Raw genomic sequence first — 17,942 nt, forward strand, 5'->3', positions numbered from 1 at the left:
TAAGACACCAGTATTATCCTGATAACAAAAAATCAACTCCTGAAAATTAGTAACTAAACCTAATACTGTGATAACTAATTCATAACTCATGTTATTAAAGAACTTCTGTATAGGTATACAGTTATCTGAACAAGAGACATATTAACTTACCGAACATATTATGACTAGAAGCCATGATTATAGACTATGTCAATATCTATGTCAAATATTACTTATTCCCATAACACTAAGTTACACAGTACACTAAAGATTCAGAGTTCATCTTGTATTTACCTATCATTGACTGAATGAAGAGATCTTGAAGAGACTTGCTCAACAATATTCTTGATGATACCCTATTTGGAGGTGATCTCCAAGGCTTGTTAAGTGTAAATGAGTCCTAAGTTTATATATTGTTTGTTTAAGATCCTCATATTACATTTATCACCAATACAATGAAATACGTCCCAGGCTCAAGAGCACTGTCTGTATTCCAAAATTTCATAATGGAAGCAGTTTTGGTTTCAACTTCATCTTACTTTACTAATACTAAATAATACAAAATACTAAATTAAAATTTGAAAGCAAATTACTTTTCAGTTACTGTTGACTCTAGGACAGAGTATTTATTGTCCACAAAGGGATCTTCTTATGTCTTGTGTCATATATATAGATTGTAATTTTGGTGAAATGGCTACTTTGGATATGATCCCCTTGTTTATATCTTATGGTGTTGGACATATTCCATGAAATATAAAAAAAAATTGTTACTGAACTTGCTATATTTTTGCAATGATTACACTTACAACTTACAGAATTTTATCTCACATTGGAGAAACATTTGTTGAAATATATTCAAATTTAATGTCTTGAAATTGGTGCTTTCAGTCTCAAAATCATGTAAGATAATTATATTCATACATGCATACATTGTAATAGTTCCCTTTTCCATTTGAACTTATACTTTTAATTATAAGATGAAAATGTTTTATTGGCTTGACCACAGTAAATAACTTACCAATAATGTAAGATCCTGGTGCTTCTCTTGCTTATGGGTGAGGCTTACCAACCATGGTAGAAGTCCACCCTTGTTTTTGTCTTATTTAGATCCAATTTTTTTTATTTCCTCAAAAGCATTTCATGGACGGTATAGGCCTCTGCATACACTACATTCCATATAGAATGGCTGGGCTCAGAATTGATCATTACAGCCATTTCTTCTAGATTAATCTTCATAGAAATATGTTCTGGGTATGGATTACAATTTCTACAAAGCAAAGCTGGATGCGAGCAATCAAAATTGTCAATCCAGGATTTATGGAAGTAAGAATCTCCTGGGTACTGGGTAAGTCTAGGTGCCTTGAGAAAATGCTTTAAGCAAGGGATGGTTCTTGTCTTTGAATATGTGAAGCTTCCTCTGAAAGTTCATCAAATCATTCTAATTTGATACAGACTCTAAATACAATGTGCTGCTTTGCCATGTTCAACAACTTCCTTCTAGTTGAAAATGTTATTTGCCATGAGGAAAAACATCAATTATTTATATAACTATAGAGAACGTGAACATTTTCCTATGTATTCTGGTTCAAGTTCAGCAAATTAACACCAAATATTACCCAAGTTTCAAATAGGTGGGAGTTTTTTTGAAAAAAAAAATCACAGACTGATCGATCTTTCTTCTTTCTTTCCTTCCTTCCTCCTCCACCTCCTCCTTTTTCTCTTTGCCCATGTGTGTATGCCTTCAGGTCAGCAGAGGTGGCAGGATTCTTATGTACTGTGTACCCAGCACCCTAACCACTAAGCACAGAGCAATTTTCCTACTCAGCCCCTAACTCCCTAAGCGTTATTTACAGTGTCCTGCCTGCTCGGGCACCTGCAAGACAGCAGAGGGCGCCAGAACACCCTTTACAAGGTCGTGTACAACCTCAGCCCTGGCAGGGGTAAACCCATTTCCCCAGGATGCACGCAGGTAGAGTGGGAGAGGCTTGTGCCTCTCTCTTCCCGCCATCCCCCTGCCTGTGGTCGGCCCCACGCACGAGTCGCTCGAGGACTCTAGGCAGGCGGGCGGTGGACTGGGAATCCCGCAACCTCCTGATTGTGGAGTTCTGGCGAAGAGCTTGCATAAAGATGCTGACCTGGAAAAACCCGCAAAGGTACTGGCGCACCGATTGCGGAAGTCCCACCCCTTCCGGCTTTGTTTTCGAATCTGCCCTGCAGAGAGCAGAGACTTCAGGGCTCGGAGGCTCTGAGTCCCCTCCCCCACCCCCTTACACTTCCCAGAATCTCCCTGGCCTCGGACACAGGTTCGTAAATACAAAGCTTCTAGTCACAGACCAACCATTGTCATTGGTTTCCCACTTGGGAGCGCTCACTGGTCAGTGAAGTACCAACAGTCCCAAGATGCATCGCGGCAGAGACCCACCTGCCTGAGAACTACAAACATGGCTTCGGAGCAAAGACTTCTGGGACTGTATCTGAGAACTACAAAAATGGCGTCCGGTCGCGCGATGCCTTCTCCCGCATACACCGTTGCCAGGGTACCGCCTACAAATCCCAGAACACCCCGCGTGCTGGACCCACCATCACATGTTGGCGTTCCTGGGCTTAACTCTCGGGTGGTTAGGCGAGTAGCCCAGCAGTAGGCCCAGTAAGCCTCTTCACCATGCTGATGGCCGCTGTGGCATAACGTCGTCCTCAAAGCCCACAGAGCCTTTCCCCTGGTCGGGGTGTATGTAAATCTCCCTGCCACGCCATACTGATTCTAGCATCACGATTGGTCAGAAGCTTTGTGATGTCACCGCCCCGCCCCATGTCCCGTAGTTAACACACTTAGCTGCTGTTTCTGCTTCTGCTGCTGCTGCTACTACATACAGTAATAAAGGCCCAGGCCCTGGTAGCTGGAGAAGGAGTCCTTGGGTCTCCTTTAATTACGTCATTGGGAGTCAGACACAGATATTAATTCTCTTTCAAATATTAAAAAAAAAAGATGGATGAGGCGGCAAACGCCTGTCATCCCAGCATTCCTACAGACAGTGGGAGGAGCGTCTCTGAATTTTATTCACTGCAAAAATTTCACTATCTGATGAATTGTACCATTTTGTTTGACAGTGATTGTACTATATTTTTAAAATTACATAATGAACAGTGGATAAAGCAGTGTCTACTCTTCGAGGTGAACCTAGGTTCAATCCCTAACACCTACCACTATCTGTGAATCCAGATCCAGGGTATATCACACCCTCACACAAACAGGAAGGCTGAGAGATTTTTTTTTCTAAAAATATAAAATAAAATTTCTTAGTCATGAGAATAAAAGCTCTGCTCTGAGAAGGACTGTGAGAAAGGCAGCAATGACTGATTTAACATCTATGCACCCACAGACACACACACTGATAATAATAATCAGAGGTCCCCTCATTCACACACTCAGAAACTTTTTAAAAAAGATTAGGATATATGAATCCCTCCCTTAAACAAATTCTTAAAAGTCTAAGGTCCTGCCAGGTGTGCTTGCACAAGCTTTTAATACAGGCACATGAGAGGCAGACACAGACCAATCTCTGTGAGTTCAATGTCTGTCTGGTTGGCAAAGAGAGTCCAGGATAGACAGGCCTACACAATGAAACCCAGTCTTAAAGAAAAATAAGATTAAAACAACAACAAAAAAAAAAACTGAGCCAGGCATGTTGGCACATGTCTCTAATCCCATCTCTCCAGGAGACACAAACATGCTGCTGTATGAGTTCAATGTCACTGGGGTCCACAAAACAAGTCCAGGACATCATGGCTACAGAGAGAAACCTTGTCTAAAAAAACAGGTTCCTTTGCACCCACACGACTAGATATGTCTGAAATCACATAGTGTGCCTTGGCTATAAGAAAGTCTTGTTAGGCATGGTGGTACACATCCTTTGTCCCAGCACTTTGGAGACAGATGAAGGTGGGTCTCTGTGAGTTCAAGGTCAGCCTGGTTTACAAAGAGAATCGTGGACTGGCAACGATGCACTGAGACACCATGCCTCAAAATTAAAACACATTAAATTAAATTAAATATTAAATTAAAAGAAAAATCAAAGCCTGGACTGGTAGCAAATGCTTCTAACACCAGCATTATGACTGGCAGAGGGAGATGGATCTGTGTTAGTTCAAGGCTTGCTTGGTCTAGAAAGCACGACAGGTCAGTCAAAGCCATTCAGAGAATCTCTTTCAAAAAAAAAAAAAAACATCCTAGGATGTAAACAAAAACATTCTAATGATGAAAGATAATTTCCTTTCTTCACTTTTTAAAAAATTTATTTATGATTTTATAAATTACAGTTTATTCACTTTGTATCCATGTGGTAACCCCATCCTTCTTCCTCTCTTCCTCTCTTTAACCATCCTTCCAAACTTCCTCCCATTCCCACCCCCAAGTCCACTGATAGGGAGGTCCTCCTCCACTTCCATTTGATCCTAGCCTATCAGGTCTCATCAGGACTGGCTGCATTGTCTTACTCTGTGGCCTGGTAAGGCTGCACCCCCCTGAGGGGGAGGTGATCAAAGAGCCAGACACTGAGTTCATGTCAGAGACAGTTCCTGTTCACATTACTAGGGATCTCAGTTGGAGACTGAGCTGCCATGGAATACATCTGGGCAGGGGTTGTAGGGGTTCTAGGTTATTTCCATGCATGTTCCTCAGTTGGAGTATCAGGCTCAGAAAAGATCCCTGTGCTCAGTAGTTTTTCATCTGTTGCTTTCCTTGTGGAACTCCTGTCCCCTCAAAAGTCTTTCTTAGTTATCAGAAGAAAATGCAAATCAAAATGACCCAGAGATTTCACATTACACCCATCAGAATGAATAAAATAAAAAACTCAAGTGACAACACATGCTGGAGAGGATGTGCAGAAAGCAGAACCCTCCTCCACTGCTGGTGGGAATGTAAACTTGCACAACCACTTTGGAAATCAATCTGGCACTTTCTCAGAAAATTAGGAATAGCGCTACCTCAAGATCCAGCACATGTCCAAAATATGCTCAAGTATAAAACAAGGACATTTGCTCAACCATGTTTGTAGCTGCTTTATTTGTAATAGCCAGAATCTGGAAACAACCCAGATGCTCCTCAGTTGAGGAATAGTTACAGAAATTGTGGTACATTTACACAATGGAATACTACTCAGCATTTAAAAATAAGGAAGTCATGAAATTGGCAGGCAAATGGTGGGATCTAGAAAATATCATCCTGAGTGACTTATCCCAGGAGCATAAAGACACACAGGGTATACACTCACTCATAAGTGGGTATTAGACATATAATACAGGATAAACATACTAAAATCTGTACACCCTAAGAATTTAATCACGAAAAGAAACATTTTTTGATCTGTTTTTCATCATAGCTTTGGAGGAAGTAAATTATTTACCATGTTCACTTATAATGTAATGGAGGAGGTCACCAATTGTGGTTTGTGTGCTATATTTTGAAACATTGGTGTAGGTATTGAAGTTTGCTGTATGCGTATCAAATCCAATCACAGAAGCTTATTAGGTCTTTCTGATATTATTTCTGTGGCTGTTGTTGATATAATGCATTTCTACTTGGTGATAGGTATTTTTCTCCTGCAAAGTATAGAATGGAATTCCCATCATCTATATAATCCATTGCTTATTAATATTAGGTAGAGTGTGATCATGCTTTTCAATGAAGGGTCTCTGAGAAAGTGTGGTGATTTTTTTTTTCATTTTCACAAATTCCTCTAAGATGTTTGTTTTCAAGCCTGATTTGGATGTCAGTAATTAGGCAAAGCTACATTTGAAATCTTGATTATCATGTGTCAGCCATCTGAGTACACGTCCAAGGGTGGAAGATGTTCCCCAATGTGTTCTATTTTTACCAACATTAATGTTAAAATGCTTAATAGTGTGTATGAATGTATGACTGTATATATATATGTGTGTGTGTGTGTGTGTGTGTGTGTACAGTTTGAAGTTCCATTCTTCTTCATGTTCCCTTTAGTTACTATATGGCACCTAATGTTGAAGTACTGCCTTCTGAATGAATTAGCTAGAGGTGCTAAATAATGTAACAGCAATTATATTTATTTCAAAAAAGGATGTTATGGTGTGTAATGTTATTATGGGTTCTTAGGCCATGACAGATGTGTGAAGACCGGGTGACAGGTTTGTGGGGCTTATTTTGGTCATTGTTATATGATATTCAAAGTCATGTTGCCAGTTTTGCTTACCACAGACATTCTCCACTGATTTCATTGATACTCAAATAACCTTAAATGAAATATTACATCAGTAAAATATTGTCTTCTATCCAGATTATAAACTTATTGTTATATAAGGATGGAATAACATGAAATAATTTGAATAATAAATGCTATTTCCAAATTAAAATTATATAATCCTTTTGTGTTTTGGAATATGTTTGTTCAGTCTTAGGAGTAAAGACTTGCTCATGACACTGTCTCAGTTCTATAAGTGAATATCAGAGAACTGTCTCAGTGGGAATAGTTGGTTGTTTCTGAGCCTGATAATTTGAACTCAATTTCTGGGTAGCCCATATTACTCCTATAGATTTTTCTAATATTTCTATACTTGGGCACTTGTATATACAAATTCACACACCAGCACATACATAAATCATTTTTAAACCTAAATAAGGGCCAGTTTTTTCACTGGTCAAAAGACTCCTTGGTTTTTTCATGTTGAAAACTCATATATGGGATGCAAACAGATAGCAAACAGCAATAAGTTGTCCTCTCACTGGCAGATACGTACTCAAACATTTTTCAATGTATGAAATTAAAGTAAAGGAGAAAACTCACCTATTGACAACATCAGAAATGATTTGCAATTGTAAATAAATGTAGATATTGAAGACTTATTACTGTTCATTAAAAGAAAAATGGTAGCTTTGTACATCTTATTTTATCCTTTCATTCCTTGATTCAAGAATAGGTCATTAAAAATATCTTAGCTTGGCTCAGAGGTGCATCCCTGTCATCCTAGACCTGGGAGTCCATGGTAAGCTAATCTTTCTGAGACTGTGGTCAGCTTGGTCCACAGAGTGAGTTCTCTTTGGGTTTGTTCATTAGTTTCTATATTTGTTTGTTTGTTTAGACAGAATTTATTTGGTGTTAGCTTGGATGTCCTACAGTCACTTTATAGACCTGGCTGGACTCAATTCAGGCCGCTTCCTCCCTGAGTGCTGGAATTTCAGGTGTGTGCCACCATGCCCAGCTCCAAAGATTGAGTTCTAAAACAGGCGTGCTATGTAGACATATCATGTATTTAAATGATCCACCAAAATGTACTCTATATATCAAATTATAGGTCCCCCCCCCCTCAGGGATAGTGCCCAAAAAGCTGGATCTTGGTACTGGTCCTGGTCCTTGACCTCAGATCTTAGCCCTAGACCCAGCTGTGGCCCCAAAAGTCTGCTGTCAAGTGCTGACTCTGTTGGGCTTTCTCTCTGGGACTCAATCTATCCCAGTAGACCCCCTGGGCACCAACTACACACCTGGCAGCATCGTCTATAGATGGATGCACATGCCCAATTCACAGGAAACTCTCGACAAAAACAGGCTCCATACCTCTTGGCTTAGTCAGGAACACAACCCAGGAATGGCTCCAACCACTGTGGGCAAATGGGGAGGCCCCATCTCCAAATATATCACTTAAGATGAGTAAGCAACACCTTTTTAATAATAATATGAAACCAATAACAATAATGCAACAGTGAAAAACAGCAATTTAAAAATATACAAAATTAAGGCAATCTTTTCTCTAATGGGAATAGGCGCTGGGTGTGCTCAGTCGGTGATTGTACCAACTATATGTCTACCTTGGGCAGTGAGTACACAGGATCAGGTGCCCCCAAGTGCACCACATTGGAGAGAAACAGTAGCTCACTCTCCAAGTCCACAAGGGACTGTGTGTCCTCTGATACTAAAGCTGGAGGTTGCACTGGTCCAGGTTCTGGCAAGACTGGAGGTCCCGCATAGTCCAGCAGCCACCTCACAATGGCCAGTTCCGGGGCTCCAGAGAAATCCTGGGGGAATTTCTGCAGCCACTGGGACAAGAACGAGAAGATGGCACTGTGGGTGAGAGCAGGGCAGAGGGACACAGGGTTGGGAGCCTGGCCTAGTTTCGCTGCTGCGGGGGGCAGGCATTGGTATCCTTCCTTTCCTGTCCCTCCCTCTGCTGCTCAAAACCCAGGAGCCTGGTGGGACAGTCCCTAGGGAGAGAACCCCAAAGGTGAGGCTCCTGGCCAAAATTGGCCCTCCACCCTGGCCTCAAACGTCCCTCCCCGCTCACCTCCCCCTCCATCCCAAGCTCACTTGCATCGTTGTCTGCTGGTCCCCATCACAGTCTGACCTGAAGGATCTCTACCTGTGACAGTCCACGGGGGTGTTACCCCTAAGGCCCTGTGTCCCCAACCCACCCAGACATCTAGAAGGAACTATTATAATCTTCCAGGGTGGGGTACGGGGGTGCTAGGGGCTCCATCCATAACAAACACTGCAAATGGGGTCCAGAATCCTTTACACAAACGGGGAAAGGACGCTCAGGGCATGAGAAAGGGTGGTGTCTGACATTCCCTGGGGAAGGTGAATGGCACCTGCTAGAGCCCCACCTCTGTCCCAATTGCCATGTATGGACATGTCACTTTAAAGGGCTAGGCCCGGCACCTAGGCTGCTGCAACTCCGTCGTCCCGGTTCTGTGTGGGCACAGGCCCTAGGAAACAGCAGGAGGAGGACTGAGGGCTGCCTCCCTGGTGGAGCCGCTCAACTGCCTTTTCAGGATCAGGTCCAGAAACACTCCTGTGGTCGCAAACTTTGGATAAAGGGCCAGAAAGAGTGGTGGGCAAATAGGGGATCATCTGCTCCACGAAGTTCACGCCATCATTGCTGAGCAATGGGGATACCATGCTGGAAGGCAGGAGGTAGGCGTGAAGTGTGCAAACCCCGAGGGGCACCAATGACTTCTTTGCCTACACCAAAGCAGGCTTGAAAAGTGTTCCTCAGTGACCCAATAGGAACACTTGCCCAGGCCGCGACCACGGTGGATAGGGGGTGAGAGTGGACCAGAAAGCTCCCCCACCACATAGAGGCCGTGGTTACCTTGGTCTCCCGGTGGGGAACAGGCCAGAAACGTGTCAGTGAGCGCACCATATGTCTCCAGCAGCAGCCCAGGCGACCACCGCTGACTTCCAAGAGACCTGAGACCCTGGAAGTCTGGAAGCAGAAGAACAGATTCATCTCTCCAGCTCCTCTGGACCAGCTGGTCTGTCCAGGCAGCTGTTGCTGCTACTGGCTTCTGGTTACCTGGCAACCAGGGTTCCGAGTTCCACCTGGAACAATGCTGAGGAAGCATGGTCACTTCCTGGAGTCACCTGCCCAAGCCTCCCCAACATGGACTCTCCCTGGGAGCCACCAGCCCTGCAGGCTCTGCAACAGTTCCAGAGAGAAATGATGGAGAAGTTGCCTCCCATCACCACTAGAGGGCACAGAGGCACATGAGAGGGTGCAAGGATGAAAAGAAAAGCAGCAACAGAGAGGGATGGCTATCATCCCTCTTTAATCTTTTGTCATTATTATTATTATTATTATCATCATCATCATCATCATCATCATCATAATCATCATTATCATTCCTTTCTTCTTCCCTAGTATACTTCAAACAAATTCACCTTCTTTCATTTCCCCTATTGAACTAAAATGTTCTCATCTCTCAGCCTTTGAATGTGTATGCTCTTTATCATTTCTGGGGTGTTAGGTCCCTCTTGCTTTCCTTTAGGTTTCATGGTGTAATTTATAGTGATGTAAACATTTCTATGCATGGTCTCTGGGTTTGTTTATGGTGGATTACCCCACAAGACTGTAAGCTTATAGAGAAAGAGTGGTGTTTACATCAATCATTTTTGTGTTTAGGACTTAGCACAGTATTGGGTACCTAATTCACAATTTGTCCTTCTGTGGAAGGACAAATAACCTATTAAACAGTAAATTCCTTTAACAAAATCTTCATAATCTCATAGTACTACAGAATTCCCACCTAAAGGATGGGAGCATGTAGCATCTTATTTGTTAATGCCAGCCATTGTGCCATCTGTAAAAAACTTTTCCTCAAGTCTTTTTATCTTGTTCTGTTACTGCTGTTACTAGGACAGCCTCCTCTATCCCTGTTGCCTTCTCTGTGTTCTCTTTAATTTATCCCATAATAAGTTACTTCCTCTAAGCTTTAGTGAGCTTTAGCATCTGGGATTCTTATATCTAAAGACTATCTGTTTCTGCCTGTTTTGTACAGAAAGCAGGAATACAACTCAGAGGTAGAACATTTGCTTCACATATAGAAGGTAAGGAAGGAGAAGAAAGGGGAGGAGAAAAAAAGGAAGAGGAGAAGTGAAACATTGCTTTTCTTTATGCAGATGCACTTTCTTAAATACAGGGGTTAACAGTCTTCTTGTCTCTGCATTCCAAATAAAGTAGAAATTCCAGATACAGCAACAGTGATACTTATTTGGTGTTAGTTTTTAACCTGATCCTTCTCCTGACATTTACTCTGTACCTGCTTTGTATGTAGTTGGTTTTATGTACATGTTCATTTTCTGGGAAGAATCATTTTTTTTCATTAGGTTTTATGAGAAGTCATATCCTAAGAAAGTGTCCTGGGCTTTTAATCCTACCATACTTATCCCTAGGAGACCATATCTGCAATGGTGATTATGTCCTCTCTGTACATAATTTGATGTTATGACTTCAGGATGCATCTTGAACCTTTTTTTCAAGAGAATGTTATAAACAAGCCTTAAGCTTAACAGGCATTTGTGCCTCATGAAAAAATTTTCATCATAAAATGTCCTGTCTGAAAAGAACATCTGAGATCATTGTAAAATGCACTCTGTTACTTTCATTTTAGTGATTAACATTATTAGTACTATTTACTGTTCTTCATTATTTTGTTAGAGATCCAAATATGATGACTCAGGTGTAAGAGACTGTGTACACACTGTTAACTAAAAAAATAAAACCACATATTCAAAACAAGTAAAACCTCCAAATATTGATAAGAATTAGGTTTAGATTTAGTGCCCAAAAATAATTCAGTTGAAATGTGGGAAAAACATTGAAACACCATTATTCAGCAAGCATTTAGAGTATATATGTAAATATGATGAAAGGAATGTACACATAAACACAACTTAAAAATTCTTGGCACACGGTATATACTCACTCATATAGACATATAATATAGGATAAACCTACTAAAATCTGTACATCTACAGAAACTAATCAAGAGGGAGGATCCTGACTAAAATGCTCAATCCCTATCCTGTAAGGCAAAGAGGATGGACATCAGAAGAAGAAGAAAACAGGAAACAAGTTAGGAACCTTCCACAGAGGCCCTCTAAAAGGCTCTGCCCTGCAGACTATCAAAGCAGATGCTGAGACTTATGGCCCATGTTGGGCAGAGTACATGGAATCTTATGAAAGAAGTGGGAAATAGTAAGATCTGGAGAGGACAGAAACTCCACAAGGAGAGCAACAGAATGAGAAAATTTGAATACCAGGGTCTTTCCAGAGACTCATACTCCAACCAAGTATCATGCATGGAGATAACCTAGAACTCCTGCACAGATGTAGCCCATGACAGTTAGTGTCCAAGTGGGTTCCATAGTAATGGGAAGAGGGACTGCTTCTAACATAAACTGATTGGCCTGCTCTTTGATCTCAGGCCACAGAGGAAGACAATGCAGCCACTCCTGATGAGACCTAACAGACTAAGATCAGAAGGAAGGAAATGGAGACCTCCCCTATCAGTGGACTTGGGGAGGATCATTCATGAAGAAAGGGAAAAGTAGGTGGGATTAGGAGAGGAGGAAGGAGGGGTTTATGGGGGGATACAAAATGAATAAAGTGTAATTAATAAAAGTTTAAAAAATTAAAAAATATTTAACACAAAAAAAATAAATAAATAATAAAAAAATTCTTGGGCACACATACAAAAAGTGGGACTTCATTAAGATTTTTTTTCATTTTTGTTTTCTTGACAGGAAAAGTTTGAACATGTTCCTCCCCTGTCCTCCTTTTTATTCTCCTCCCCTCCCCTTCCCTTCCCTGCCTTCCTTGCTCAGTGTGAATTTACAAACATTGCACTTGAATGGATGCAGTTCTTCGAAAGCATTGCCAAAAGGACCCCTGCAGCCTCACTTCTAAACTTTGAACCTCAAATGCATTCTAGCTATTTTTTTTCTTGCATTGGTGATTAAGTAAAGCAACTCATTTTCTGGGGCGTAGGGGTAGATACCCAGACATGGTGAATTCCTCATCTACCCCTCCCCGTTCCCCATGCTTACATCCTTTAGCACTTTGGGGAGCACATTGATAGAGGTTCCCCACCCATTCAAACCACAATCAAACATGTGCTTTCTAATATTTTCTAATAAAATTCTTTTAGTTGCCAGTATGAGACCTTGACTAAAAAAGAATTGGCTTCATTCTCAGGTGACAATCTCATAAGTACAGCCAGGCTAATAAGTGACATATCAAGGTGCTCAGGTGGGTATTCTGTGTACAGTGCTAGTACACAGGCTCAGACCCAGGAGCTCAGTGGAGCCAAGCCTTCCCTATTTGAGTTCGGTTCACTTCCTTGTTGAAGCCACCTATGGGTAAAAAAAAAAAAAGAAGTTTGTGGGATTGGGATTGTAGCTCAGTTGATAAGTGGTGAAGCAGAAGAATCAGAAATTCAAGGTCATCTTATAGCTGTTTAGTTTAAGGCCAGGCTGGGCTACAGAGGACCCTAACCAAATAATAATAATAATAATAATAATAATAATAATAATAATAATAATAACTACAATACGTTTCAGCTAAGAGCATTATTTGGTGGTCATTGTTCCAAGCCAGAGCTATCCTCAGGTCACCGACCTTCCTCATAGAGATAGCAAGGAGGCAACAAGGTTGAGCCCAGCAAGATTTTCTGTACACAGACCCCTCTCCAACCGAGCCTTCCTAGCCAAATATGTGGAAATATGTGTTCCCACTGATGACCAGAGGTGCCCCAGCTTGTAGTGTTGGGAACATGGGGAAGGCAAAGTCACAATGGAGCACAGCTGTTTGATCACCAGCCCACTGAGACCATCACAAGCAAACAAAATCACAAAAGTACAACAAAGGAAAAAAATGTACTGGGTATAATGTGCTCAAAGAGTATGGAAGAAGAAAATACCAAAACTCAAAACAGTGGCCTGTCTCTCTATGGACCCTCTATCCTGTTCCATTAGTGGTGACCCACCCCCAAATCAGGCTCCACCCAACTACAGCCGAGTTTGGAATGGTGACCTGCATTCAGCCAGACCAGAGAATGGAGCAGCAACATATCTGTTGATCTCTGTCTACCAGACCACAGGCCAAAGCACCAGCCAAACTCTGCCAGACCAGAGACCACAGCAGCAGGAAATCTCTCCGAGATCAGAGTCCAGAGCAGGGGACACGCCCTGCCAAACCCGAGGCCAGAGTAGTGGATAAGATCTGCCAGACCAGAGACCAGAAAACATTGGCAGAGGTGCCAAGCTTGGGGCTCTACATACTGTATCAATCCCTTGCCACCTCCTTGCCACTCTCACTGGAACTTATGAAGCATGGCTTAAGCCTCCCTGAAATGGGAAAGAATCAGGTCTAGGGGGATAGAAGGATTTTGTCCCATGTCCTCAGTCAGTCCCAGAGAAAAAAAAATGCAGTGAGAGTCAAAACAGTTAAACAAGATACAGACTAGATCCCATTGCTTGTGAAGCAGAAAAATACACAGAGCCAGACAGCAGATCCCACCACTCCTGCAGTGGAAAAATGAAAGTAGGATATCAGTGAATCCCTGATGCAGGAGCTACCTGCATTGTCCTTGTCCAAAGATCCAGAGATCACAGAAAACTGGGTACTCTACCACCCTTTACAGATAGGGGCACATTCATCCTCTCTGAGGTCCAGAGAACACAGAAAAGTGGATGCTCAACTCCCTTTACAGATGTGGCCCTTCAAGGGGGGGTCTGGAATGTCTTCCAGGCTCCCTGTGGCCCACAGTTGTCCAGAGCATCAGCTCTAACCTTTCTGACCACATAGATGCATTTTGCCCCATGGCCCGAAAAAAGAAACTAGAGAAACACAGAGACAGACACAGACAGATACAGACAGAGTGCTCACTTACTGGCTGTTGTTCAGTTCCTTGTGCCCGGGGTGCTTGGGAGTCTTGAGGATCCAATATGAGACCCCACATGTTATGCGCAGATCTTAGGGTCCCCAAAGATCATCAGGAGCTGAACCACATATGTAAGAGCAAAGAATTTTATTTGGGCTTAAGCTTGGTCTCTCCAACATCACCAACAGAGTGGATCAGAGAGCAGAACCCTGAGCAGCTGCATGGCAGGGTTTTGACTGGGGTTTTAGGAAGGACCAGGAAGTTCCAGTTTAACAGTTACAGGACTGGGTGACATTCAGCAATGGCAAGCTTTTTATAAAGTGATTGGCTAGCTAACATAACTAACATTGAGCAAGCTATCTCTAGGCCTCAGGAATGTTAGGTATTTTCTGTGTCACTGAATGTTCTACTACAAGGTTGGTAGGGTGCTCAGCACAAATATCCCACTTTAAGATACTTTTCCATCCTTGTGGTTATCCTCAGACTGTTCCTTGGGTAAGGAATCTTACAACATGCCCCAATTCCTGGTGACCTTATGGTAGAGTCACTAGTCTGGTGACCTTTAAGTGACCTTTTAAGGCATAGTTCTTGGTGTCCTTTGGGAGGTGTCAGATAGGTTCTCTCAGTTCTAAAAGATCCATTTGAATTTTGTGGGGGTTGTAAATGGTATGTCCTGTGTCAGAGAGCACTCCAATATCAAGCTGTGATATAGAAGAGTAGAACTGATGATGTAAAGGATTTACTATTGCTGAGAAACTAGTGGTCCCGTTAGAATTTAGCTGAAGGAAAGCTGCCTGTAAAATACTTCACAGATAAGTAGTATGCTAACCAGGCCTGTTAGAGATTAGGATCCTAGATTATGTAGAAATGTGGCAGGGTGAGGTTTTTTAATTTGTAATTTTCTAACGTGTATTTATTAATTCATGAATGCGAATGAAAACAGACCAGATTGGTGGGTGTTCAATTTGGGTCAGGTTGCTTGATCCAGTGAATATTGAATTTCAAATTAAGGGACTGTCCTATGCCCATATGTCCAATCCTGATTGACACAGTAATGTCAATTCAAATTTGAGACACAGGCTATTGGCTAAAGCTGTTTCTGTCAGGTTACAGGTCTTAGCAGCTAATATTGTACACAGGGGCAAAGTCAAATAGTATCTTATTAATTGCTTTCCCTCTATAAGAGAATGACCTGTGTTTTTCAAAGTCAGTATACCTATGTGTTTTGTTTTTGTTTTTGTTTTTGTTTTTTTTCAACTAAGAGGTTAACAGCACTGGCTGCTCTTCCAGAAGTCAAAAGTTCAATAAACCACTGATAAACCACATGGTGGTGACTCACAACATCTATAATGAGATCTGGTGTTCTTTTCTGGCATGCAAGTATACATGCATGCAGTACACTGTACACATAATAAATGAATATTTAAAATAGTCAGTTGTTGGTATTATTACATTTTGTTTTGTTGATGCATCATTGCTCTAGTCTCTTATTAGTTAATATTCTCTGATAATCCCCAGTCATTAAGAATTTCATTTCTTTTCTCTAGTCTTTGACATTTGTTTTTGTTTAAAGCAATGACTCCTGTAGATAAGGCTTTCACATGTTTTGTAGTTTACATTTTATTTGAGCAATGAATGCTACCTCTAATGTCCAGTGCTTAGAACATAGTTCTGCAACTCTTTTCAGGTGTATCCTGACTGGTCAGTGTGAAGTAAAGAAGACCAGTGAATGAGTGTCCATTGACTTTCCTGGTTTGTTTGTTTGTTTGTTTGTTTGTTTTTGGAGGTGGGTAATTACAACTAAAGAGGGACCTATGTAAGAACTGAGTTCACTGACCTACTTTGAAGCTTTAGTTACAACACAAGAAGGGAGGGGGAGGAGGGAAGATAGCAATGAGTCAGGTAATCAACTTTAGACAGTAAAAGTGAAAACTGTACATTTGGAGGGATTCATATACAGTGAAATCAAGAATATGGATTAGGAGCTGAGCTTGTTTCTGGAAAGCAAATTTCTATAGTTGAACTATAGATCTGGAGAAACTCATGTGGTAATTCCTAACAGGAATGTCCCCTCTGTCCCTGTTTGAAAATGCACAACCTGAAGGGAAAAAAAAAGGTTTGAGTAATAATTGATGTGCCCTAATACATACCTGAAGTACCTGAAGAATATTGGACCATAAGGCCATTTTCAACTTTTAAAAATAATTTTTGAGATTATAATGAAATCATTTCATCCTTCTCTCTTCTCTCTACTCTTACATCTCAAATGCTGGGATGAATCGTTAAGGAGGCTACTTAACAATCAAAGCAGACGTGGCTGTCAGATTCTCCCTGCATCCCTCAGTCCTCACCTGTTATAAGGTATGGGTGTCATACACAGATCTCTAGCCCAGGAGTTGAGTTGCCCTCCTCCCAGCTGTCCTTACTATGTATTCTAAATGTTTTGGTTACTTGGTCTTTTTCATTTGTCGTTTATCCTCCTGGCCCTTTGTTCAGGCTCTCCACTTCTCTTTCTCCTCTCTTCTCACATAGCTCAGGGTCATGTCAACTCTAGACTGTCCCAGATTTCCCTGTGTCTGACTATGTTCTCTCGTCTATCTATAATAAACTTTCTACTCCAACATACGTAGAAACAGCCACATCCTTTTTGTTTTATATCTCATTTTCATTGAGCTCCCATTAACTACTCCTTTCTTTCAAATTCATGGCCATTTGTTTCTTTATTGGTTGTTACTCTTTGGCTTTGACTGAAGTTTGGCTGATGGACTTCCCAACTATGAGGTAGAGATGAATTCACTGGACACTGAGTGTGTAACATAAATTACCTGTATCTTGGAAAATGAACAGGTGCCCTGGGAGAGTGGAAGATTGAATTTTAAATCATTTCCAAGATGAGGGTGTTGGAGGATATTTGATCCCAGGGTGATCCCTGAGATTGTGAACTGTAAAAACCCGTGCTTTGTTTGGTGTGGGTGAGCCCTAACACAAATCTTAATTCCAAGAATTTACAATTTATTGTAAACAGGTGATTACGGTATGGTTCCGTCAGCCCTAGAACATGCCTTTAATTCAAAAGCTCTCTGTGCACAGGATTTAATAGTGTTAATTCTAGGTCAAGAGGCAAAGCAAGAAACCAGCTGACAGATATTAAAGAGTAAGTGGAACTTTCAGCTGAAATATATTTAAGACAGAGGGTAAAAGTGGAAGGAGTTTTAGCTTTGTAGATTTTGGGCTTTTTGAACTTTGAGCTAGAAGCCTTTGGCCTTGGGTTCCTTTAGCCTATCCTCCCTGAGCTGTCATCTGAACTGGTGAGCTTTTGGGGCTTTTTCCTCTTAGAGGTGAGGTGAATAGCAGGGTCAGATGGATGCTTTCTTTGCCTCTCTGCACTAGCAGGTTTTAAAATTGAATAATTGGGATTTTCATTCTTTTATAACAACACTAGGTTTCTGTGTGCCCATAGGGTTTAGGACAAAGCTAGAATGCCTCTGCTATCTGCATCATTTGATCTTTGATCCACTGGTAGAGGAGCTACTACTGTCCTGAGACTCAGCTCTATTGTTCAAGATAATGATGTACTCTGGGCAGGCCTAACAATCAGGAGCAACAGTGGGAGGTAGTTTATGGGTTTGTTCTGGGATTTTCCTCTGATGTAGCTCTAAAGAGCTGTGAGTGAGACCAGACCATGTCATGCTGAGTGTGGGGCCATTGTCTCCAGGCCAGGAAGAGCAGGCTGCTGAGCTATCACAGCCTGTTCTGCTTTGAAAGAGATGGACTGTAG

The sequence above is a fragment of the Meriones unguiculatus genome, assembly GCF_030254825.1.
Source record: "Meriones unguiculatus strain TT.TT164.6M chromosome 13 unlocalized genomic scaffold, Bangor_MerUng_6.1 Chr13_unordered_Scaffold_33, whole genome shotgun sequence".
NCBI classification, from domain to species: Eukaryota; Metazoa; Chordata; class Mammalia; order Rodentia; family Muridae; genus Meriones; species Meriones unguiculatus.